General features: G+C 43.4%; 1 protein-coding gene and 1 long non-coding RNA gene across 13 annotated transcripts in view; one reads left to right on the top strand and one right to left on the bottom strand.

Annotated features, from left to right (window-relative positions):
- Positions 1-21,569, bottom strand: part of LOC109280669 (uncharacterized) — a 76,779-nt gene extending 55,210 nt beyond the window's left edge. Inside the window, exon 1 of the long non-coding RNA XR_002087069.2 lies at positions 21,490-21,569. This is a non-coding gene — a long non-coding RNA (uncharacterized LOC109280669). The remainder of the gene's footprint in view (positions 1-21,489) is intronic.
- Positions 1-25,286, top strand: part of SEMA6D (semaphorin 6D) — a 352,602-nt gene that overhangs the window by 263,375 nt on the left and 63,941 nt on the right. The window contains exon 1 of one of the 12 annotated variants that reach the window (XM_059714659.1): positions 4,188-4,208. The exons of 10 other annotated variants lie outside the window; for them this stretch is intronic. The gene's annotated coding sequence lies outside the window, so the exon portion shown is untranslated. Of the gene's footprint in view, positions 1-4,187; positions 4,209-21,491; positions 21,656-25,286 lie in introns of those variants that run through there. One more of the 12 variants, XM_059714663.1, reaches the window with a different exon arrangement.

Genomic DNA, 25,286 nt, shown 5'->3' with positions numbered 1-25,286 from the left:
ATCCTATTCTCATCCGCCCATCTCTGTAACCTGTGTAGGTCTAGCTGGATTCTGTCTGTCCCCTCCAGGGTGCCCACCTCACCCCACATCTTGGTGTCATCAGCAAATTTGGACAGTGCTTTCCACACCCACATCCAGATCGCTGATAAAGATGTTGAACAGCACAGGCCCCAGGACTGAGCCCTGGGGGACTCCACTGCCCACATCCCTCCAGGTCGAAAACGACCCGTCCACCACCACTCTCTGGGTGCGACCATCTAGCCAATTTGCCACCCATCTGACTGTGTAGGCATCAATGCCACAGTCACCAAGTTTTTTCAAGAGAATGTGGTAGGAAACCATGTCAAAGGCCTTCTTAAAGTCCAGGAAGACGACATCTACCCCAACACCCTCATCCAGGGACTTTGTGACCTGATCATAAAAAGAAACCAGGTTAGTCAGGCAGGACCTAGTCTCAATGAACCCACGTTGGTTGCCCCTGAGCATTACCTCCCCTGCTGGGCCCTTGAAGATGTGCTCTTGATAATTTTCTCAAAGGTCTTCTGAAGGACCGAGGTAAGACTGACTGGCCTATAATTGCCAGGGTCCTCTTTTCTCCCCTTCTTGTAAATGGGGATCACATTGACCCTTTTCCAATCCTCTGGTACCTGGCCAGTGCCCCACAAGCACTCATAGAGCCATGCCAGGGGCCCCGCTATGACCCTCGCCAATTCCCTCAGCACCCTCAGGTGAAGAGCATCTGGACCTACTGATTTAAACATGTCCAGCCCCTGGAGTGTGTCTCATTACTCCTCCTTTTTTCCAATCATCCCTAAATAGTGTGTAGTTTGTATGGCACTAATATTGAATACATTCAACTCAACTCCAAGAGTATAATGACATGAACTCTTTGAGGCTGCTAACCACCATATCTACCTCTAAAGGGAACCAAATGACATGCACATGTACCAAAGGTTCAACTCTCAAGAGAGATAGCATTCAGTCCTGTAGCAAGATCAGTGTGAATGTATGCAGGCCAGCAAGCAAGCATGTCTATGATTGAGGCTAGCTTTGGGATCAGTTATTTATGTAGGCCTCCTGAGCATGTGGAGGAGTGAATCTAGTACTGTTTCTAGAAGTACACCTTCAATGTGTTTTAATTCAAAAGCGTGCCGCCACCATTTTGTCAGGACTGACACACATTTCGCCGTTTATACAAATGCATGCACTGCAGAACCCAGCACTTTTAAAAGTACCCAGCGCTACAGCGCAAGCATGTGTACAAATGCCCAAGGTGTGCAGACACAAGTGCAATTCCCAGCTGTAACTCAGAACATTTTCTGCAAAGTGTTCTGAGTTACAATGTTACCCCAAACCAAACAGAAGTTCACTGTTGGTTCCTGGAGGGAGGGGAATCTAGCTGTGGGCTGGGAGCCTGCAGCCAGGTTCGCATAGCAATGGCCAGGGCTCTCTGCCAGTGCTCGCTGTTTTCAGAATGGGGGGGAGGCAGCAGAAGGAGCTCGTTCTTGGGGCTCCCAGCTGGTGCTGAAGGTTGGGGTGGAAGAATTGGAGCCCCCCCCCCCCCCCGAGTCTCCAATACACCTACTGCACCCTCCAGGGGGACTGAAAAAAATCCAGACTGAACTCCTTCCTTTCCCTTTCCCCCCTCCCATTCTGAAAGCAGTGATAGGCTGGCAGCTTCGCAGACACAAGTTACAAAAGATGCTACATTTTTAAACATCTTCATCAGGTACCTCATGCAATGAGGAGACAGATTTTCACCCAACTGGCCATTTTTTAAGCTATCTGAAGCTGTGCACTTGTGTTTGGTCACAGCTATAAACTGCTTCCTGTGGCCAGATTGGGTAAAAATTGTCACTTCTATCTGTACTCATTAAGGCTAAGTGGAGACGTTCAGGTGGGCTAAGGGGAGGCTAAAGCAGATTAAAAATGGCCACCTGATCTAACTTAGTTTGCCCATATGCAGACCTTACACTTAGACATGGTATCAGTGATCAGAAATCAATATAAACCCGTAAGAGTGCAGAAGTTCTCCACACACAGACTGATCTAAAAATGGTGGAACGTGGTATAAGACAGACCTGGATCAATATATACTCAAACTTAATCAATCTAAGTTAGACCAGCACATGAAAATTCAATACAGTTACCTGCACAGCCCCAGGGATGGGAAATCCCAGCTGCTGGCCCCAGTCCCAAAGCTACATTTTTTGTACCAATGCCCCTGGCTCCTTGATGTCCGTCCCCCCCTGCCCCACCCAAGCCCGCTCCAGGTGCCAGATTTATCAGCGTTCACTGCTGCTGGGAGCCAAACAAGTAAGGTATGGGGGTGGAGAGGCGGGCGGGATGGGGATCTATGTTCCCTGGAGGGTGAGGATCGGGGGGCTAAAAATAGCCCCAGTTCCCCACATACCCTCTAGAGACCCTGCAAGCCCCCCTGATCCTGCCAAACTCTCCCAGACTCCACCAATCCCCCTACAGATGTCGCCTGCTCCCTATTGCTCCTGCCAATCCCGCCTGCCCCTGATCCTTCCTGCAGATCCCACTTACCCCACAATCCTTCTGAGGATGTCACCTGTCCCACTCCCCCCCGCAATTACTCCCATGAGCACTGCCTGATTCCCCCACTCCCCAATCTCTCCAACACATGCCGCCCACCCCCCAACTCCCCCAATCACTCCTGAAGATCCCATCTGCCCTTCCATCTCTCCTGCAAACCCCTGATCCCCCCCCCAGCCTGCTTACCCCCCAGCCCCCTCCCCCCCGCTGCAGTAGGTCCCCCCCATCCTGACTTACCGTAGATTGGGTGGCCATTTTAAACACAATCTAACCTCTCCCTAACCTTGCCCAATGTCTGCACTTAGCCTAAATAAAATTTCCATTTTTTTATGCTTTCCAATAAGCAGCAAATGCAAAGCACCATATCATATGTTAGATCTCTATAGCTGCACAGATTTAAAACATCACAAGAAAAGGTAATCTTGACAAGAAAAAGGCTGCAAAGGCTAGCAAGATGAGACCCCAAAGCCTTATTTCATTCTGGATTTCAGTGGCTGTCATGAGTTTCAGAAAGATGCACATAATAAGAATATTTTCTGCATGTATGAATTGCAACAGAAGCTTAGAGCTGAAAGTTGGGGTAGGGGCTAGTAGCCAAAGATTGTCAGTATTCATCATTGTGGATTTATTTACTGCTTTGTCAAGCAAACATGGCCCCTTCACATAAATATGGTATTAGTCAAATAAAGTATTCATCATCATCTTAAGACTGCTTAAATAAAATTATTTGTGAGGATTACATTAAAACTTCTTGGTTTAGGTTTCATCAAGGTTGGATTTATGGACACAAGTAGCTAAGTGGAATACCATTAAAGTGGACAGTAATTGACAGCATATTATATTTCACTAAACTCCCATGCTGCAGCTTGTCTAGTCACTGTCAGTTCAGTCACAAGCATGTGTCTAGCTTCTGATGGCTATCCAAAGACCAGGGGAAGCAGTTTGCCTTACTATATTTTTATGAGTCTAAACTTTGTAATTATAATCTTCCTAAGAGAGTAGTATTTTGTATATAAAGTGTATTTTACAATGTATTGGTTTTTAACTACAACGATATACACCTTCATAAGTAGAGGCTATTAAAACAATTTAATACGATGTCAACAAGTACCAATATGTATATAAAAAGAGAATCATTTTGTTTGTTTTAATGCACTGAACCAATCCAGCTCTGTACCATCAAGTGCTATTGAGAAGCACTCTGCACTAACAGGATTACATGACTGGAATTGTATTCAGTATAGGTCTTAATTCTCTTAAACGATACACAGAGTTGAAGTGAATGACTGACATTTTGTGAACTAAGGAACCAAGCAATTGTCTCACAAATTCTGAGCTAAAGGTAGAAAATTTACCTTCATTATGTTTGGTAGAGAGATTCACTGTATCAGTGTTTATTAAAATAGGTGGGAGTGTGAAGCTGAGTGAATAATTCACAGTGAATCATTTGTCAGACAAATTTAGCTTCTTTTCCTGTTTGTAGAAAACACAAACAGTTTCCAGCTACTTCAGATATAGCAGTTCAATACCAGTTTAGATTTTTTTTTTATTTTTTTTTTAAGATTTCAAACACTGTGGATTGATTGCAGTTGTTCTCCGAGAGTATGAGATACTTGTTCATTCTGTGTTAGCTAGCTGGAAGTGATCAGGTAAGTCACTTGGTATTGTTTCTCACTCCTGGTTAGATGAGATTCCCGGCTCTTGCAGTAGAAATATCCATATTTGCATGTGCAAAATTAAAATTTGTTTTCCACCAATACCTCTTACAAAATACCATGACATTCATTTTCTGTGAACGGTGGTGCCAGTAAAACTAAGCCTCCTGCATTTCAATGAAAACTAAACATAGAAGACTATGGCTGAAACAGATCCATTTAAAATTATGACTGAATATCTGCAGAACATTTCTGCAGTATTCGTGTTTCTCTAATAGGCAAGTGCTCGTTGTCCCCTTGAGACCTGTCCTATAATCTCAACCTTGACACCTCTCCTATTCAGTGTGTGCACGAGGTGAGATCATGAAGCAATCTGGAATGAGGTGCCATCAGTTTGCTGATGAACCCCAGCTCTGTCTTTCTTTCTCATCTGGGCCAGGCCCTGCAATCAGAGTTCTTTCCTAGTGGCTGGCTGTGAACCCACTGAAGTTGAATCCAGACAAGACAGAGATGATGGAGGAGAGCAGACAGCTTGAATTGGCATGGGGGAGGGAATTGGGATACCTATCACTAGTGGAGTTCAACCTTATCATGCAGGTTCACAGACTTGGGGTACTCCTGAATCCTCTGCTGCATCTGGCTCTTTAGGCAGCAGCAGTGACTAGGAGTACCTTTCATCAACTCCATCTGGTGAGAAGGCTGCAACCCCATTTCAGATTCAGATCTGGCCATCATCATTCATGGCTTCACAGCTTCAAGTCTAGGGACTGCCCTTGATGACTGTACAAAGCTATAGCTGGTTCGGGACACAGCAGCCCACCTTCTGATGAGGATGGGTCAGAAATTCCTGTGCTCCACAGTCTGCACAGTCTCCCAGTAGTTTTCCTGGTACAATTCAAGGTGCCTACAATTTGACCTATAATTTCACCTAAGGGACTGCCTTCTAGCTTATTCACCATCACAATCCATAAGGTCAGCTGAGAGAAACCGCCTGCAAGTATCATCAGTGTGCCAAGTTCACTTGACTGAAACTGGTATGAGGGAGGTCTTAGCCATTGCTCTTCAGCTCTGGAACTCCCTCCCCCTTGAGGCCCTTGAAGCCTGGAAGTCTTCTGGAAACACTGTAAGACCTTCCTGTGAGGGCAGGTATTTAGTAAGCAAGGCAAAGCTGGTCTTTTGTTTGGGAGGTTATATTTTATGTTAATACTCTAATTGCTTTACAAGCTATTTTATTCTCTTACTGTAAGCCACCCTGACCCTTGTTTGGAAGGGCAGAAAATACATCTAATCAATAAGTATCATATATAAATATAGAGGCAATGAAGACAGGCAATTATATTTTATGATAAATAGAAAATATCAAGTCACCTGCACTACCCTTCTCAATATATTCCTCTTAAAAGGTATTTAGGAAAAAGCAAATCTGAAGCAATTTCTAATAACATTACTTCTGTAGCTAAGGGGTAAAATCCTGGCCTCACTAGAGTCAGTGGGAGGTTTCCAGTAGACTTCAGTGGGGCTAGTATTTCACCGAGGAGGCTGACCACTGCTGTCCTCTGTGAAGTTGGTACCCCCAACACACAGAGCTCTCGGCAGGTTTCCTTCTACATGTTATGAAATTTATAGAAATTCCATAGACTTTGCTTTCTTCTACAATAGTCACTGCCACTGTCTGCTATATGATCTACAGGTTAAAAGCTTTATATGTGTGCTAAGTATTGTTATCATCTTAGATATCAGCATTTTCAGAAGTATTTCCCAGAAGAGCAGAAATCCAGAGAATCTAGATTGCAGGGTCAGAGAATACTGAGTGGCTGACAGGATAATAGCAGGAGAATTATTTCTTACGGAAAGCTGGTTGGCCCCCTACTACTTTTGATAATTCAGAGGTAAGGGAAGATTTGGAGGATGCCTCTAGGTAGAGCTCCATCTCTATTCAGAAATAAACAGTAAAAAAAAGTCAACACAATTAAATTCCCATTCATGGTTGTTAGAGGAAAAGGTGCATTTATAGTAATACAGAGATCGTGAGTCCTGTTACCAAAACAGCATGCACCTGATACTTTAAATATATATATATATATATATATATAAGCTTTCTATGAGTGCCATTTTCAGAACTCTCATGTTTTGCCAAAGGTTAGGCCTCACCTCTTTCTTTTTATGTGACAAACATGCCTGTACACCTGGTAAGCAGCAAGCTGTGTTCTCAGACAGGGTATGGATTAGGTTACAGGTCGGGGGGAGGTGGTATTCTCATGAGGCATGTCTGAATTATTTTGAAGAAGAAAAGCTTCAAATGGAACTGTAACCTGATGCTTTTGAAATGTCTAAGCATGCTTAAAGAGACCTGCTATTTGATTTCTCTCTACTTAAGAGAATTTTAAATCTTCAGTAAATAACTCCTTCTCTTCAAGTACTCTGCAAACTAAAATCACATGATCAAAATGCAGACAAGCCCTTACTTGTGGTTCACCTTCCAAATAGTTCAAAAAGTGAGAGGAAGGGAGGGGAAAATATTCTTACCTCCTAAAGCAAAGCAAGCCTAGCTTCTGACAACAGCAATTGCAAAGGGCCAAATTCTGCCCTGAGGTTGCATGTGTATAGCCACAGTGATGTCACTAGAATTGCATGTGTGTAACTTGAGGGCAAAACTTGAAATCTGTGGAAGAGGATTTCCACAAAACTGAGTGTGCCTCTCTCTCATTACTCCCTTCATTGGTGGTAACTGCAGCATAAGAGTCCTTCTCACCTTGAAAAAAATACACGTGCACCAACACAGACTTGGCAATAATATACAAGAGAAGTAGGGAGAAGGCAGTTGGGGAAACAGAAAGCTAATGGGTTTTTATAAGCCTAACTAATAAATGAGGAAATTCCTCTCTCATCTTCCTAAGGCTGTGATCTTTAGCCACTGGTGCTGATAGGAAAGCACTTCCTCAAAGCTAAGGCTGTAGGCATCATCAGGTCTGTGGTTGGAGAGGTACTGGGGGATGAAGTACTGCATGGGTTGAGCAGCACTGTGGATTCCCTCTAGGCATGAGAACAAACATGTATTTAAAAAGAAAACAAAAGGCAGTGAGTGCAAGGCCCCAACCTGACAAGCCTTAGTCATGCTGAAGCTAACCCCATAAAGAGGCAAGTATTTTATGCACTGCCAGAATCATATTTAAAGTCCTTGAAAAATGTAACACTGCTGATGCAAGGCCTGGAAGCATACTGGCCATTTTGCCTTCTAGATCAGCTCCCTCTAGCACTTTTCTCTGCTATCTCTGTTATAAATAGAAAGTAGCTGAGGGCAGAGAGCTAGGAGAGAAAACAGGAGCCATAGGACAGTGCTATAAATTACCAGGCAATGTGGCTACTCAGCATGCTGCAGCTACCACGAGAACACAAATAAGAACATAAGAACTACCACTTACTGAGTCATACCATAGTTCCATCTTGCCCAATATCCTGTTTCATAGTTTCAGAGTTGGTAGGGTCGGAAGGGACCTGAGCAGATCATCAAGTCTGACCCCTGCCACGGGCAGGAAAAAGTGCTGGTGTCAAATGACCCTAGTCAGGTGTCTATCTAGCCTCCTTTTGAAGACCCCCAGGGTAGGAGCAAGCACCACTTCCCTTGGAAGTTGGTTCCAGATCCTAGCCACCCTGACAGTGAAGTAGCGCCTCCTGATATCTAGCCTGAATCTACCCTCTGTCAACTTATGGCCGTTATTCCTTGTTATCCCAGGGGGCGCTAGGGGAAACAAGGTCTCCCCCAAACCCTTCTAGTCCCCCCTAGTGAGTTTATAGACGGTCACCAGGTCCCCCCTCAGCCTTCTCTTGTGGAGGCTGAACAGGTTCAAGTCCTGTAGCCTCTCCTCATAGGGCCTGCCCTGCTGCCCCCTGATCATGCGAGTGGCCCTCCTTTGGACCCTCTCAATACTGTCCACATCCCTCCTGAAGTGCAGGGCCCAGAACTGGACGCAGTACTCCAACTGCGGCCTGACCAGTGTTGCATAGAGGGGAAGGATCACCTCCTTGGACCTGCTCATGATGCATCTGTGGATGCATGACAAGGTGCGGTTAGCTTTCCTGACCGTGTTCCCACATTGTCAGCCCATATTCATCTTGGAGTCAATAATGACTCCAAGATCCTTTTCTGCCTCTGTGCTGATGAGACGGGAGTTCCCCAGCCTGTAGGTATGCTGCTGGTTCTTCCTCCCCAAGTGCAATACCTTGCATTTGTCAGTATTGAAACCCATCCTGTTCTCATCCGCCCACCCCTGTAACCTGTCCAGATCTAGTTGTAGCCTGTCCCTCTCTTCTAGCGTGCCCACTTCTCCCCATATCTTAGTGTTATCTGCGAATGTGAACAAGGTGCTTTTCACCCCCTCGTTCAAGTCACTGATGAAGAGGTTGAACAGTGCAGGTCCAAAGACCAAGCCCTGGGGACCCCACTGCCCACATCCCTCCGAGTCAAAAATGACCTGTCCATCATCGCTCTCTAGGTGCAGCCCTCCAGGCAATTAGCAACCCATCTCACCGTGTAGGCATCGACACCACAGTTGTCTAATTTTTTAATGAGAATGGGGTGAGAGACAGTGTTGAAGGCCTTCCTAAGGTCCAGAAAGACTATGTCCACCACAACACCTGCATCTAAGTCTTTTGTGACCTGGTCGTAGAAGGCCACCGGGTTGGTCTGACAGGATCTGCCTCTAATGAACCCATGCTGGTTGTCCCTAAGCATAATCTCCCCTGCTGGTCCCTTGCAGATGTGCACCTGGATAATTTTCTCAAAGAGCTTCCCCAGGACTGAGGTAAGACTAATGGGCCTATAGTTTCCTGGGCCCTCCTTCCTCCTTTTTTTTGAAAATGGGGACTACATTGGCTCTTTTCCAGTCCTCTGGCACCTCACCAGAGCACCATGAGCGCTTGTAAAGCTGTGCAAGGGGTCCCACAATGACCTCAGCTAATTCCTTCGGCACTCTGGTGTGGAGATCATAAGGATCTGCTTATCTGAACATGTCCAGTCCCACCCGAAATTCCCTGACTAGGTCCTCAATGACCCTGGGCCTGGCTGTGCCTCCCCTGGGACTATTGGGGATCCCGGTGGTGGGGATGATCTGGTCCCTGCTCAGAAAAATGGAGGCAAAGAAATTGTTAGAGATTAGCTTTGTCATCTGTTGCAACCACCAGATTTTCTAGCGTGTCCTGCAGGGGCCCCACGTTACCCGGTACCTTCTTTTTACCCCCTATGCATTTTCAAAAGGACTTCCTGTTATCCTTGATTCAGGTCACTAGTCCCAGTTCCATCTCCACCTTAGCCTTCCTAACAGCCCTGATACAATCTCAAGCCAAGGAGGTATAATCCTCCCTGGTGATGGCCCCTTCCTTCCATTGGATGTACACCTCCTTTTTAGCTATGAGATATTCCTGGATGCTTTTGGTGAGCCATGGGGGCTTTTGAGCACTCTTTCCCCCTTTGATCCACATTGGGATTGTCACCCTTTGGGCTTGGAGGATCGTCTCCTTAAGGAATGAACACTCTTCTTGGACTCCCAACTCCCCTCCCTTCTGGGACCTCACAGCCTCCCTGACTAGCCTCCTGACTTCATTAAAATCTGCCCTCCTGAAGTCCAGGGCTGCTGCCTTGCTGCAGGCCTTTGACCCCCTGCGCTGGATGGTGAATTCCAGTAGGCAATGATCGCTAACGCCCAGGTGGTTGAGCACCCACAGTCCCCTCACCAGGTCGTTGCCTGTGGCCAACAAGGCATTTCCCCTGGTGGGACTGTGCACCTCCTGAGTTAGATGGAGGTCCTGTAACTTGGCTAGGAACCTATGTGAGCAGTCAGACCTGGCTGACTGCTCTTCCCAGCAGATGTCTGGATAGTTTAGGTCACCCATGATCACCACATCCTTTGACTTAACCGCCTCCGCAAGCTGACCTGAGAATTCCCGGTCTAGCTCTTCTCCCTGGTTGGGTGGCCTGTAGTAGACACCCACCATTAAGTCCCTTTCCCCCCGACCCCATTGTATTCTGACTCAGAGCACTTCAGTCTGCCCCTCCTCTGACTCACTGTTGTTTGTTGAGGATGTGTATTGCTCTTTGACGTAGAGCGCCACACCCCAGCCTTTCCTCCCTGTTCTATCCTTCCTGCACAGCCTAAAGCCCTTGATGTTCACTGCCCAGTCATGCGTTGGATCTCACCAAGTTTCAGTGAGCCCCACTATGTCTGGGTTTGTGTTAGCTAGCAGGAGGGCAAGTTCCTCCTGTTGCTCCCCATACTACAAGCATTGGTGTAGAGGCATTTAAGGCCTCCTACTGTGTCACACTGTAACAGAAAGTGGATGCTAAAAGGGAGAGTGAACAGGGTATGTCCAGGGTTTTCTTCACCATTTCTCTCCCACTTGCAGCCTCCAGCACTGAAAGTCTAGGAAGTTCTGATTTAGAGGCTGTACTCCTAACTCCCATGCTCAATAGGTACTAGTTAACCTTTTCTCCAGGAATTTGTCCAGTCTCTTTTTGAGTGTGGTTAAACTGTCAGCTTCCGCAGCATCTTGTGGGAATGAGTTCCACACTTTAAGGCTATGTACAGATAGTCAAAAAGCCTGAGGCTGAATTGCTTCAGTCTTCTCAGTTTAGTCTAAGCTACATAGATTGAAATGATAAGCAAGTGAGCAGACATTCATTTTGATTCCAAAAATGCAGCCACAGGCCTATAGTGGCCCAGGTCAGAAGCTGGGGGGTACTAGAGCATGCCTCCCTGCTGGGCAGGAGCAGAAAGCTTGGGCCAAGGCTAGCCTGCCCACCCTGCAAGGTGGGGATTGTGGGTGAGGTGCAAAGTATCCTGGGATGCTGGGGGACTTTGAGTTAACTTGAATCTGGAGGGGATATGGGTCAGAAGTTCAATAAACTGATTTAAGCTAAATCAGTTAAGTCTGATACCAGATCCATCCATGTTTATCTTAAACCAGTTTTGGCTGTTTTGTAAGTGGTTTATGTGCACTGAACTTCTGTTGTGTTACAGATTTTAACTGGTTTCTGATCAGTTAGGGCATTTATAAGCATGCTCTGGGAGTGCAGGGGGGGCACTTTAATTAGAGCAGCTCCAAGATCCGCTCTAATTAAAGCTTCTGGAGTATCACATGTATCAGCATCTCCATGCTGAAAAATGGTGGCAGGGTCATTTTAACTTCAAATGAGTTTTATGTAAAGTGCCCCTTCTGCCATTTTTCAGCACAGGGACACTAATACATGACGCTAGCATCTGCTGGAATCAGTAATTACCACACTCCAGCGGACTCGATTAATCACGTCTGCTCCAACGCACCATAATTACAGCATGTCAGAGCAGCCTCCCTGCACACGTATAGGCACCCTTATACTGGTTTGTGTGTAATTTCTGTCCCTAGCCTAATTGTACTCTATTCAAAAATGAATTTCTTCTTGTTAGTTTTAAACTTACTACCTACTAGTTTCATTTTTTGCCCCCTGGTATTTTTATTGCAAGAAATAAGTAAATAGCAAATCTCTGTTAGCTTTCTATTCACCATTTAGTATTTCGTAAACCCTTATCTGTCACTGGAGGCAATCAGGAGGGTGGAGAGGTATATGGAGGTCTCCCCAGCACTAAGGGCCCATTGTGCATTCCTTGCATTTCCCTCACAGATATTTCAAAAGGAATAAAATGCGCTTGTGTATGCCCTAAGGAAAAATAACAACCCACTGATGGAACTGTCTCAGCAGCAACAACGAGGGTCAGCTCAGAAAGGAAGTGTTTGTGCCAAATAACACAGATTATTTATAATGAATGTAAACAGTTGTACTGCTGACCAGATTTCAGATACACTTCCATCTAGAGAATATACCAGCTACAGCTCCTTAGCACTCGGCTACAGCTCCTTAGCACTGGTTTCATAAATATTTTCCATACATTAAGAACACAGTGTAAACTTCAACATTCATGGAACATTAGGCTAAAATATGAACCCACGATGGTCAGGATAGGAAGTCTACCTCACTGTTTGTTCCCATTTCCCCCCCTCCCTTTGTTTTTTTACATGTCACCCTACTTCTGTCTTCTTTGCAGTTATTCTAAAAGCAGAAAGGTGAACTGATTCCTATAAATCACCTTAATCCTCCCTCACTCTTTTATGCTATGTGCACTTTTATTTTTATTGCATGCCAACTTTAACACTGAGGTGTACAAGAAAGCAAAGGAAGAATGGAGGAGCAGAGTATCATTTCACAGCCTTCTAAACAGCTCTGATATGTCTTGGGGTTTGTTCTCTCTTCTCTTGCCACCACTACCAGCTATGGATCTTGGCTACTTGTCTCATCTTCCCACAACACACACTATATGTAAATCAGAGCAAAGGCAGGAAACAGATTTCACACTGCAGTGTCCACCCCAATGCGGACAATCCTGAGTGGGACAAAGTTTTTATATCAAAGTAAAAAGGTGGGAAGTAATTCCTTCAATACTGGTAGGCTTTTAAATCATTACCAATAGCACTGAAGCAACTGGCAGACAGACCCAAGGAGAAGCTTAACCTAAATACCTTCATTTTAAAAATACTATGCTGAAAAATGTATTATAATGGTTACACAAGTAATGTTCAAGAAAAGATCCATAAATCATCATCAGTGGGTCATGAGCTTCAAACTGTGCATTCATCTCCGTAGTTTCATTAAAATAGAATAATGTTTTTCCCTTACTGAGAAGTCACAGGACTAATTCTGAAGTAACAAATTGTTCTTTTGTTTCAGTGCTAGTTAGTAATTTCACTGACAGCTCTGAAATAAAAAAACAGACTTGTCAAATGTTGTCTAGAAGTGGGTAAGTTGAGGAATAATGAAGATGATGCCACACTTACTGAGGCATTTCAGTTGGCATCAAAGGAATGAGTTATGCTGGCTGAAGATAACTTTTGCTGGTTATTAATGGATTCAAAAACAAACCGTCTCATCTGGATCTTAGCTTCTAACAGCTACTTATAGATTTCAGTGCTGCACTTACTGCGCAAGACTCAGATGTTGAGTGATGGCTATTACAAATGTGTTTAGGACATGACTTTGATAACAGGAAATTATTGATACAATGTGAATTTGCTTAAATATCATTCCTTATGCATGTATAATATCACCATCTTCAGCTCACTTGACTGTCATCATTTCTTACCTTTAGCGACAAATCTAATGTTTCCCAATTGCTATGCCCATGTAAAATAACCCATGTGCAGTTACATATCCTGTTGAGGGCTTATCCTGAGCCCATATATAGGGACTGGCTTATAACATCTCTTAAATCCTTGAAGGTTATTCTTGTTTGAATTAGCCACCAAAATAAAAAAAAAGTGTGAGTCCCAGTTACTTTAAGAACCAGTTTTTCCCTGACATGGACATGTAGAGCTCTGATTGCCTTTAATGTGAGATTCCTGGAGGTATCTGAAAGAGATTATGGAATGACAGTTCATTACTACATTAGTCTCATTCTGAAGACTTTCTTTCTGATGCTATCCCCTCTCCCTAGCCTTCACTTCCAACCTTCTTTGTCCCCCCTGATAGTAATGATGGGACTGTTATATAGACAAGAAACTCCAGTTTTATCCACCATATCATCTAAGTTTGCCTAAAGTGTTTAAAAAGTTTCCTGGTTTCCATTTTTACAGATGTTGGAGTCAATCGTGCATTTACCTAAGTCAATGCCAAAACTCCCATTAATGATGGGAACAAGACAGAGCCCTTTGTTGCTATGAATAGAGTTTTAGGAGAGGTTGTAAACTCTATAAAAAACAATGGCGTGTCATACAATATTAAGTACTAACAAATCAGTCTAGTCATTTTCTTATGCTCGCTATAAAAAGCGATATGGCCTTCACTATAGCAAACATTAAAACTAATGATAAAGTATGATCCATTCAGTTCTGGCCTTGAAAGTCTTGAGCTACTGCAGCTGCTAAAGCCTCATACTACTTCAGGAACCAGAACCTGTTGATAAATAGCTAGCTAACTTTCTCTGATAATTACCTGTTTGCTGAATACATCCAATTCCACTACAGAGTTGCCTTATCCAATGAGAATATATTTTCTTCCCACCATAGACAGTTCCCTGATCATTGGTTGGTTGTAGTTGTCTTATGAATATTCATCACGTACTTTGCTCAGTACCAACGCTATGAATATACAAATCTGTTTTGATTAGCGTCCAGACTATATCTGCTGTGACTGGTTGCCCTACCCAGGACTTCAAAGAGGTTTGTTTAACAAAGTCATCATTTATCCATCTTTGAACAGGAAGCAGACAACTCAAAAATGTACACAATGAAAAATATCATAACAAAAAGGAAAGAAAGTTGACTGTCAAATTGCAGGAAGAGAAATATTATTAAGAAAAATAATTAAAAATAAAAATTTCAGCTTGGTTACATGCTGCAGATGGGCTATGTATGACTGTATGGCATATAATTGCCCAGCAGGAAGCAAAAGCTCATGGCAATGAACCTGAGCATTACAATTTATTTGCAGGGTTGGGTCCATGATAAGACTCATTCCCAGAAATTGTAAAATTGATACAATCCACCCCCCTCAGCCACCTCATTTTCAGTTTAATGTTTTACATTTGTATGCACAGCCTGTGTTAAGTGAAAGTGTTTTCTTCATGGCTTATAAAGGAATGCCGTCACATAGTTTTAGGTCCAAAGTGTTAGATGTTCATGATTTTAAAAAGTATATAGGTTCTTTGTATGGGCTTGTGTATATGTATGGGCACATGCACACAAGATTAGTCATCTTTTACATATTTAGATAGTGATCCTAGAAAGACTCACATGTATATTTAACTTTGCACAGTCAAAGAGAAATTAATTGGGCTTTATGTCTGAATTCTACAATGCCACAGCACCTTATGCTGATACAGAATCCCTGTGACTTTACAGAGACCCACTAAAATGAATAGGACTCTGATGCGGGCACAGGTGTCAGCACACATCTCAACAGTATTAGAGAGACAGGTCTCAAGTCGGGAAAGGGTTTAAACACATGATCGAGACCACTTAGGCTTAGTGGGATTTAGTGCTAAAGTTAATCAGGGACATAAACCCTGTGGTGAATTAGGTCCTCAGTGGACAAGTCTGCATGTCTCAAACTTCAGGAATGGTCCCAGTTAGGAATAAATACAAATGTGTGCACAATTATTTAAAAAGTACAATTAAAGATTTTTTTTAAATTAATTATTCACCCAGCAGTCTCAAAACAAGTTTATTAGTACTGTGTCACTTTCTAGAACAACAAATGTAGCATCTGTCAAACTGATGAAAGCCTTTGACACCATCGGCGGAGCAGGTTTGTTCAAGGTCCTGGTAAAGATTGGATGCCCCCCAACATTACTCAGCAGGATACTGTCCTTCCATTAAAAATTCAGGCCACAGTTCACTTTGATAGATCAACATCTGACAGGTTTGAGATGAAGAGTGGAGTGAAGCAGGGTTGTATTCTGGTGCCCACACTCTTTGGGATCTTCTTTTCTATGGTGCTGTACTACGCTTATGATGGCTTGGGGAAAGGCATATAACTTCACATAAGATCGGGTGGCAAACTCTACAATCTATCACGTCTAAAGGCCAAGACAAAAGTGAGGCACATACTTATTAGGGAACTCCTTTTTGCTGATGATGCCGCACTCAAAGCCGATGAAGAAGGCCAACTACAAATACGCGTGTATCACCTCTCACATGCTTGCAAGATTCTTGCCCTGACCTTCAAAATCAAGGAGACTGTGGTCCTAAGACAAGGTGTTCACCAGTCACCATCTATCAGCCTTGGCAACACACCTCTTAAGGCAGTGAACAAGTTCTGTTCCATTGATCCAGAGTGGACGACAACCTATCACTGAATGAAGAGCTAATTGTATACATTGGAAAGCCAGCTACCACTTTCAGTAAGCTCTCCAAACAAGTCTGGAACAGTACAAAACTCACTATCAAAGCTCAGCTGCTTGTGAACAAAGCTTGTGTCCTTATGTATAGCAGTGAGACATGGTCAACATATACATATCAAGAAAAGAGTCTGAACAGCTTCCACCTCTATTGTCTATGGCACATTCTTGACATAAAATAGAAGACAGGATCACCAACACAGAGGTCATCGCCAATGCCAACCTGCCAACCATCAGTGCACTACTCAAACAGTAGCACCTATGCTGGCTTAGCCATCTTTGCAGGCTGGAAGATGGGCACATCCTGAAGGCCAACCTGTATGGGCAAATTGCAGCTGGGGAAAGAAGAGTAGGACTCCCAAAATTGCACTTCAAAGATGTCTGCAAGAAGGACTTTTGAATTGACAGAAATCTTTGAGAGGCCTTAGCCTCAGACAGGACAAAGTGGCACTCCCTTCTCAATCATGGAGTCCAACATCGCGAGAAATGTGCACTTGAATTACAACAGAAATGTGACTGAAGGAAACAGCCCATCAGTATAGAAGCCCCTAACGCCATGTACACTGGTGACCACTGTGTCAGGACCTGTTGGGACCAACCATGGATTGGAGAATGGCATGAGTAGGGTAGGGACATTTTTACCTTTAGGTCATCCACCTTGGTTTTCTCTCCACTGTGGAGACAAGAATGCTATTCTTACATTTTAATAATTCTATTGAAATGAGTAAATGTAAAAGGCCAGGGTACAAGAACCATTTGAAATTCTCCATTTCACTGTGCCAGCTCCAACTAAAATCACTTTTCAGTGATTCTTCCTTGACATCACACTTTTACCAAAGGAAGACTGGGACCTATTGGTGCACAGCCATCCTGAAACTGTTAAGGGGTACAGAGGGAAGTCCCTGCTACCATCATGGATTCTTTAGACATGCAGAGCAAAAGAGACAAAGATTGGTCAAGCAACAAGGCATTCATACTGATAGAAACTTCAATCTAAAACCCTTAGATAATCCTACCCTCAGTAAACAGGTCACACACAAAGACCACTTTTAATTCCCCGTCTAAACTATTGTATATACCCAATTCAAAATCAAACCTTCCATCATGCAGCTGCCATCTAGTTTCAACAATCTCTGCTGTCACCACATCCGTCAGGCTCTAATGCTAAGAGCCCCCGCCTGTCACATATGAAGACCGTAGTTGAACTTCTTAAAGGTAAGACGAACTTTACAAATCTGTACTTCTGTGTAATTATTTCCCTGTGTAATAGCAATAATGTGTGGCCTGAGTAGTGTGCTCACAATTAATGGTTTTCGGTCTGGTAGGTACTTCATCTGGCAGCCATTTATTGCTTCATATACTACTCGTGATCACACATTAATGCTTAATTATGCTGAAATGAAATAGGCTCATCCAATCAGATGCTACAGAGTCACTGATTCACAATGCATGTTGGATTTTAGTGACTATTCAGGAGTATGCAGATTTCCCTGTACTGCTATTAGATACAAGCTGTATGCTGATTTTGATAACCATGCAATGTGTATAATAGCCATGAACTCTGACTTCTTAAACTATGAGCATGTCTACACAAGACATTTACTGTAGAGTAATTAGCTCTGCAGTAAACACCATGTGTTTGCGTGTGCGCCCCTATTAGGCTGGAGTAAACTAATTAATTCTGCAGCAGGATAGCACAAGTACATGTAGATTCTGCTCCAGTTGACTAGAGCCTAAGGGTGTTTCAGTGGGGGCTACCTGCTGGCTAGCCCCATGCTGAAGCACCCTCAGGCCCTAGCCAGTCTCTCCTCAGCATATTCAGCTGGGGGGAGCAGCCTTAGGCTTGAAGGCTGACCTGTGGGGCCCCCTGCCAGCTGGGGCTGCTTCAACCAGGCTCAACATGCTGTGGTTCCAGGCAATAGGAGTTTATTGCTTTGCATTAATTGCACATGTAGAAGTGCCCTGTATGTCTGTAACAGTAATGGTCAATCCCAAATGCTCAGCATACCCAGTTGACAAAAGAATTACATTTTCAAATGCATTGACTTATTTATAATGTATCTCGCATCACAATACCTTATTCATGCTTCCTGTTAATAGGACTACTCTCTATTCATAAGCCATTTTCCATCCATAGATCTCAAGGTGCTTTCCAAAAGAACTAGATGGCACATTTTACCAAAATATGCTGTTTGGCTGGATTTGAAACATTTCACAGAGACATATCAATGTCCACAAAACTTTCATTGTTTTTGGATCTAGGGGAGAGAAGGAATACACACACACACACACACACTTTAAACAAAATAATTCATAGTGCTCTGTTTTTATTCCAATTTTTGAAAACTAGTTTCTGAAACCCAAATGCTGCTCTGAAGTAGAAGTATAATCCTCCAGTCCAGTCCATTAGGCATCATACTCTCCATTTTATAGATTTTAGCGAAACTAAGGTCAGAGCTAGGAACAGAATCCAGGACTCCCATCTTTAAAGCCAGTGCCCTCTCCACTGAACACTGTTGCCTCCCTTCTTTGTTAACATGTCAAAAACCATACAGCGTATGGATTAATATTTTGGCCTTGGAGTTCCTTTGGCCAAGATTTAGATATTGCTTCATAAACAATAAGCACCCTCAAGCTGTCATCAAAATATGTCATCATAAAAATTACTGAAGCAATATAAAAACACTTGCAGCACTAATGGATCAAGTTCCATGACACAGTCCTATTAAAGGCACCATAATTGTGTGGGTGTAACTTCATTGCCAGACTCCTTGTGGTATAGCTCTTACTGTATAACATAAAAACAGCAATAGAGGTATAGACCCTTTTTCAAAAAAGGATAGATTTTTTAACAAATCTACTTCAGGTGTACTAACTAGTAGGGGTGTGTGAAGTAGGCCCTAACTAATTCGGATTCGGCCCTAATCAGGGACAGTGATTCAATTCATTATTTTGGATCACTGTCCCTGATTTGATTTGGCTGAATCCAAATCTGAAGATTCGATGCTGATTGAGAGAATGAGTGATCCGGCCATAGACACAGCTTTAAATGTTTTTTCTACATACCTTGAGGTACCAGTGCGACTTGTGAACGCTGCGATGTTGAGACCAATGGAGCGTCCCACAGGAGTGCAGGGGGGCCCTCCACATGCTCAGCGGCAAACCTGCAAGTGGACCCGAAGTACTTCCAGTCCAATTCCAGGTCCACTGGAAAGTGTGGCAGCCCCTCCTCCCCTCCCCCCCATGCCTCCCCAGCTCAGCGATCAGCTGCAGCGGGGATCCCAGGTGCCTCCCCCAGACCCAGGAGGCACCAGTTGCCAAGCCAGGGATATGAGGGGGGGGGGGGGGGGCCCTGCACGCTCTCTGGTGGACCCAGAAGTGGACTGGAAGTGCTTCTGGTCCACTTCCAGGTCTGCTGCCAAGTGCACTGTGGAGGCCCCCCCCGCACTTCCGTGGGACACTCCATCTGCCCCAGCATTCACGAGCTGCCTGTTACCTAGAGGTATGTAGAAAAAACATTTAAAGCTGTGTCTATGTCCAGATCGTCGAATCTTTCCAAATCTCTCCAAATCAATTTGAGGGTTCCAGTTCAATTCAGAGAGATTAAAAGGTCCTATGATTCAATTCGGATTTGGAGATTCAGCCACCAAATTGGGCCAAATCTCTGCCAAATCGAATCAGGGACCGAAGCTTTGCACAGCCCTACTAACTATATGAAGTCTATTGAATGATTATCTAATCTCCCTGGAATTATGGCTTCAAAAGTCAGTAGGATGACCACAATTTTTCATTGCTGGAAGTATACTAAACTTTGTTTTTTATTGACCTACACCTTGTGTAATCCTTTATGCCTAAGCAAAATGGTTCTTAAATGGTACCCTCTAATTTGGTAGGACTTGGCATAAGGGTGAATGACAGGTGGAGACTTCAACCCTCCAAGTCACTGAAGTTAGTAGGTTCTAGATGAGACTTTAAAAATAGAGAGCTGCACTGAGTAGACATTATCAGTCTCATGTTTTAATGAACTGGTCTCTGCTTTTCCTAAGAAAAAGGATTGTTTCTGACCTAGACAAAAGTTTTCTTTCTTTCACATTGCTGCATACTCTTTAGCAGATAATGGCTGCTGCGTCTCTGCAGATGGCAGCATTTCAGTGGCACTTTCTGAATTCAGCTTGTAAAGAGCTTTGTGAATGTCCATATGGGAAGAGCTGCATATATGTAAATAATATTACCATGTAAGGAGTAAATAATCTGTTGAGAAACATTAACCCAGATTAAATGACAGATAAGATTTTGTTGTTTGAGTTTTATAAAGGCAGCAAGGTAGATTATGTGTTGATCTGCAACTTGCCTAAACCAACTGGAACAAAGGGGATGGGTAGCTTGGGGTATAAATCAGTTTAAAATAAGCTCAGTATCTTTTTCAGCTTATGACTCACTAACAGAGTTTTTACATGAATTTGATTACAATTTTATTGCATGACGGATTTCCCTGCATCTATTTCACAGATACCAACCTTTTAAATTTTATTTAATTTGTATTGATTTTTGCTGCACTTTTATAAGCAGACATCACACATCTGAGCACACACAAAAATGATTACTTAAGTGATGATTTAAAAATAATGGCTATACATTAGCACATGAATGATTAATTCCTCTTTGTGAGTACAAGCATCCAGGCTATGGCTGAGTAAAATATTGATGGTACAAAGGAAATGAGCTGTTTCTTAATTTAGTTTTGTTCTGGTAATGTGTAACTAATGTTGCTTCCTTCTAGCGATATACATTTAGTGACCCTTTTAAATGTTAATACCTAGTGATAGCTAAACTAATAGCTGCATGAGGATATACAGAGGTGAATTTTAAAACTACATATATTTTGGCATGCATTAATTTGGGACCCTCTCTAGCACATATAATACATAAAAGCTACAAAAGGACCCGGATGAAGATGCTAGCCCTGAGTTGGTAGGAAGCTGAGGTTAACCTCTTGCTAACCTTTTGATCAAGATACATAATTATGCTGGAACTACTGAATAGTGTGTATTCATTTTACTTCATTTTACTTTTCATTTTACTTCATTTTACTGTGCATTCCTCTCTTCATAGAACACAAATCCCAGTTTACTGAAACCTGCATATGTACCTAAAGCAGCTCAAAGTGACTTTTTCTGGTGTCAAGGGAACAGTGGGGGCATATTTTCTAAACCACAAACATGGACACACTTCACCACTTGACAATTTGGACATATTTATATTTCACGGTTATATCACAAGATTGGCGCTCAGGTCTGAGCACTCAGGTTAACCTAGCCTAAGTATGAGCATTCCCACAGAAAACCCCTACTCACATTACTGTCTTTTCACTGGTTCTGCAGTGTCTGGGAGAACATCCCGTGGTGCTTTATGCAGAGATTCTTGAGGATTCTTTTCCAGACAATTGCCTCAATTGTTGGAGAACCTGTCTGTCCCTTGGCAAGATTAAGGGAAGAGTATTGGAAGACTAGAAGCATTCAGGTGAGCCTAACTGAATCCTCATTGCAAAAAAAAGGCAAATTCCATCTTTAGTTAATGCACAGCTCAGGGTTAAATCCATGTATCCAGCCATGCAAAAAGCAGGAGTCCAAAATCCAAATAAGCACTTGTTTGAGTCTGTCATATATGGATGATAGCAGGGGTGGCAGGACACAAACACATGTAGGAACATGAGAGAAGACTAAAGGATAGACATAATCTCTGATATTTCTGGATAGGAATCCACCTCCTGTTAGGCAAGGTTGATATACCAACTGATTCTCTGGCATGCCTACCCTTTTACGCATCTGTTAGGATGGCACTTTGCCTACTGAGGTGATGATATGCCAATTTTCACTTGGAAGAGGTGCCTTCTAACAATGGGTTTAGAAAAGCAGCATGTTGATGACAAGAACTGACACTTCTTTCTTCAACAGGCTATTTTTGAAAAAGGAGCATTTGTTGGCAAGCAGTGCAAAGGCCTATATCTGCTTCTATTCGGTCAGTTGCAAAAGATCTCATTCACTACAATAGTGAAGGACTGGGCCAAAAAAATAAAGCCATTGCAAGGGATCATTTCTGTTTGCCCTTGTAGGTCTTATACTCAGATGTCTATTATGTTTTCTTTATCCAGGACTGCCTTGGTGCTTGGTATTTTGCAGGTAGAGAAGGGAAAGTCTGGTATATTTGTTTTGAAATAAAGGGTGTTTGCTTTACTGAATTTTAAACGAGGATCTTCTGATATTTTCTAGTACTGTATGCTGAATTATGGCAATCCTAACAATATGTTCTGTATTTGAGGGGAACTGTATGAGGTTGCCTCCTAAAAGTGGCATAAGATCAAACCTCTCCCTTTTGGCTTGGAAGAGGAAAGAGAGTTCTTCATAATATCTGAGTACATATCAAGGAACTTTTTGTCCTCAAAATTGTAAAGGATGACAAGAGATAACATAGACTTTGGCATATATCCATCCATTGCACCTGGTTAGTGTTGGATATACTGTTTCCCCACTATGTTCTGTATATTATCTTCCAACATTATGAAGTTAAAACCTGGCCCAAAGTTCTTTCCTCCTTTCCTCTGCCAGAACAGAGCTGTCTTAACTGGAGTTTCCAGGTGGCAATAAACCAACCATTCCTATGCTTTCTAGTACATGCTTTCCCACACAAAACCCAGTGGGTATTTGTGGCTAAGTTAGGATGAGAAGAAGGGGACACTACTATCCAGTAGGCCTTGACCAATGAAATTGGTGACCACTCTAGCTCATGAAATTTAGCCTTGAGGACCCTCTGTATCAGTGGAGACTAACCTTTTTGGCAGACATGCCACAAATTAGCCTGCACCCTTCCCAGGTGCCAGTCCAATCCCCTTCTGCTACCTGATCTTAGAATCATAGAAAAGGAGGTCTAGAAGGGACTTCCAAAAGTCATCTAGTCAAACCCCCTGCTTGAGGCAAGATCATCCCTCCCCAAACCATCCTATACAAACCTATAATCTAAACTCTACCTAAGACTACTGTCAACCCTAACACAACACAGACATAACACCCTAACCTGCCACAGGTAAAGCAGGGAAGCCACAGCAGCCAGTGTCCTGCTTCTATGAAATGTTGCCAGTATATGATCAAGAGATCCTAGGTAGAGGGCCATGCCCCCACTATTAAGGAGGGCAAAAATCCCCACCATCCATACCAGTTTGACCATGGGGTAAAATTCCTTCCTGACCCCAAATATGACAAACGGTGTGACCCTGAGTGGAGAGGCAAGACTTTTCAGCCAGGAACCTCTGGCTTTGGTTCCAGCAGGAGGACTGGCACACCCCACTCAAAATCCTCAGCCTCATGGGTACACAACACCCAATGCCTCTGAGGAAGGTTTAAAACCACCCTGACATGTAGCAGAGAGGGTAGGGGCAGGGACAACCAGCAAAGCCCAGAAGCATGGGAAATACCCATAGTAGAAAATAGGCATAACTATGTATAGATCATCCCCAACCAGTGGTTGTCCAACCTCTTCTTGAACATCTCCAGTGATGGAGAGTCCACAGTTTCCCTAGACAGTCTACTCTACCGCCGCACTATTCTAACAGTGAAGAAGGTTTTTTTTTTCCTGATATTTAATCTAAATTTACTTTGCTGCAACTCCAAGCCATTGGTCTGCACCCTCCTTCTCTGCAGCAAGAGAGAAAAGGTGTTTCTCTCTTCTTTATGGCAGCCTTTCAAGTGCTTTGAACACTGCTGTCATGTCCCTTAAGCGCCTTCTCCACAAGCTGAACATGCCCAGCTCCTTCAGCCTCTCCTCCTATGACTTGCTTTCCAAGCCCTTTATAATCTTTGCTGTCCACCTCTGGACCTTCTCCAACTTCTCCACATCCTTTTAAAAATGTGGAACCCAGAACTACATGCAATATTCCAGATGAGGCCTAACCAGTGCTATAAAGGCCTAACCAGTGCTATAAAGAGGCACTATCACCTCACGTGTCTCAAACCTAATGCTTCTATTCAGGCATCCAGGTTGCCACCATATTGGTCTAGAGGCAAAATGAATCAGAAATCATGGTAGAGGTGATATATTTTATTAGACCAACTAGATTTTTATTAAAAACCACACCTTTAACTCTCCTATGAAATACGAACTTTCATTTCTACCTACAAGAACTTTTACAATCTTTTCTCCTATGCCTGAAGAAGGGTGCTCGTGCCCGAAAGCTTGCAATTAAAGATTTTTTTTAAAAAAAGATCTAGTTGGTCTAATAAAAGACCAACCTCTAAGGAGTTCTGATTCCTTATGCTTCTATCCATGCATCCCAAAACTGCACTTGCCTTTTGTGTGGCTGCATCACACTGCAGACTCGTACTGAGTCTGTGATGTACCAAGACTCCCAAATCCTTTTCCATAGTGCTGCCATCCAGCCAGGTGTCACTCACTTGACATCTGTCTTTTTGATTATTCTTCCTGAGGTGTAGCACCTTGCATTTGTCCACACTGAACTTCATCCTGTTAGCTCTAGCCCAGCTTTCCAATCTGTTGAGCTCCTTCTGAAATGCTCTCACATTCTTCAACATGTTAGCAGTCCTTCCCAGTTTCATGTCATCTTCAAACTTGCTCAAGAAGCTTCCAAACCATTCATAAACACGTTGAACAGCACCAGGTCCAGGACAGACCCCTGTGGGACTCCACTCAAAACCTCCTGCTATTCTGACATGGACCCATTAATAATTACCCTTTGCCTGTCACTATTGAGCCAGTTATCTATCCACCTTATTGTACTTTTGTCCAGTCCACATTTCTCCAATTAATTTACAAGAAGGTTGTGTGTGGGACCTTGTCAAAAGCCTTGCAGAAGGATCCTCTATATCTGTGAAAGCTAAACTTTTTGGCAGACATGCCACAAGTTAGCCCACGCCCTTCCAGGTGCCACTCCAATCCCCTTCCTCTTCCTGATCTGTTGCTTTGATTTGCTCTGTTGCCCTACTCTCTGCCCAATCTCCAGATCTGCTTTCTGCTTCTTGTCCTATATGGTCCTGTGCTGCCTGTCCCTTTCCTGATCTGCCACATGCTACACAAACAGGCAGCGCCTGCTATTTGAGGCACTTGTTAGCCACCCAGATTACTCTCTCAGGTCATGACAGGA

The sequence above is a fragment of the Alligator mississippiensis genome, chromosome 11, assembly GCF_030867095.1.
Source record: "Alligator mississippiensis isolate rAllMis1 chromosome 11, rAllMis1, whole genome shotgun sequence".
NCBI lineage: Eukaryota > Metazoa > Chordata > Crocodylia > Alligatoridae > Alligator > Alligator mississippiensis.
This window is presented reverse-complemented; position numbering and strand designations above follow the sequence as displayed.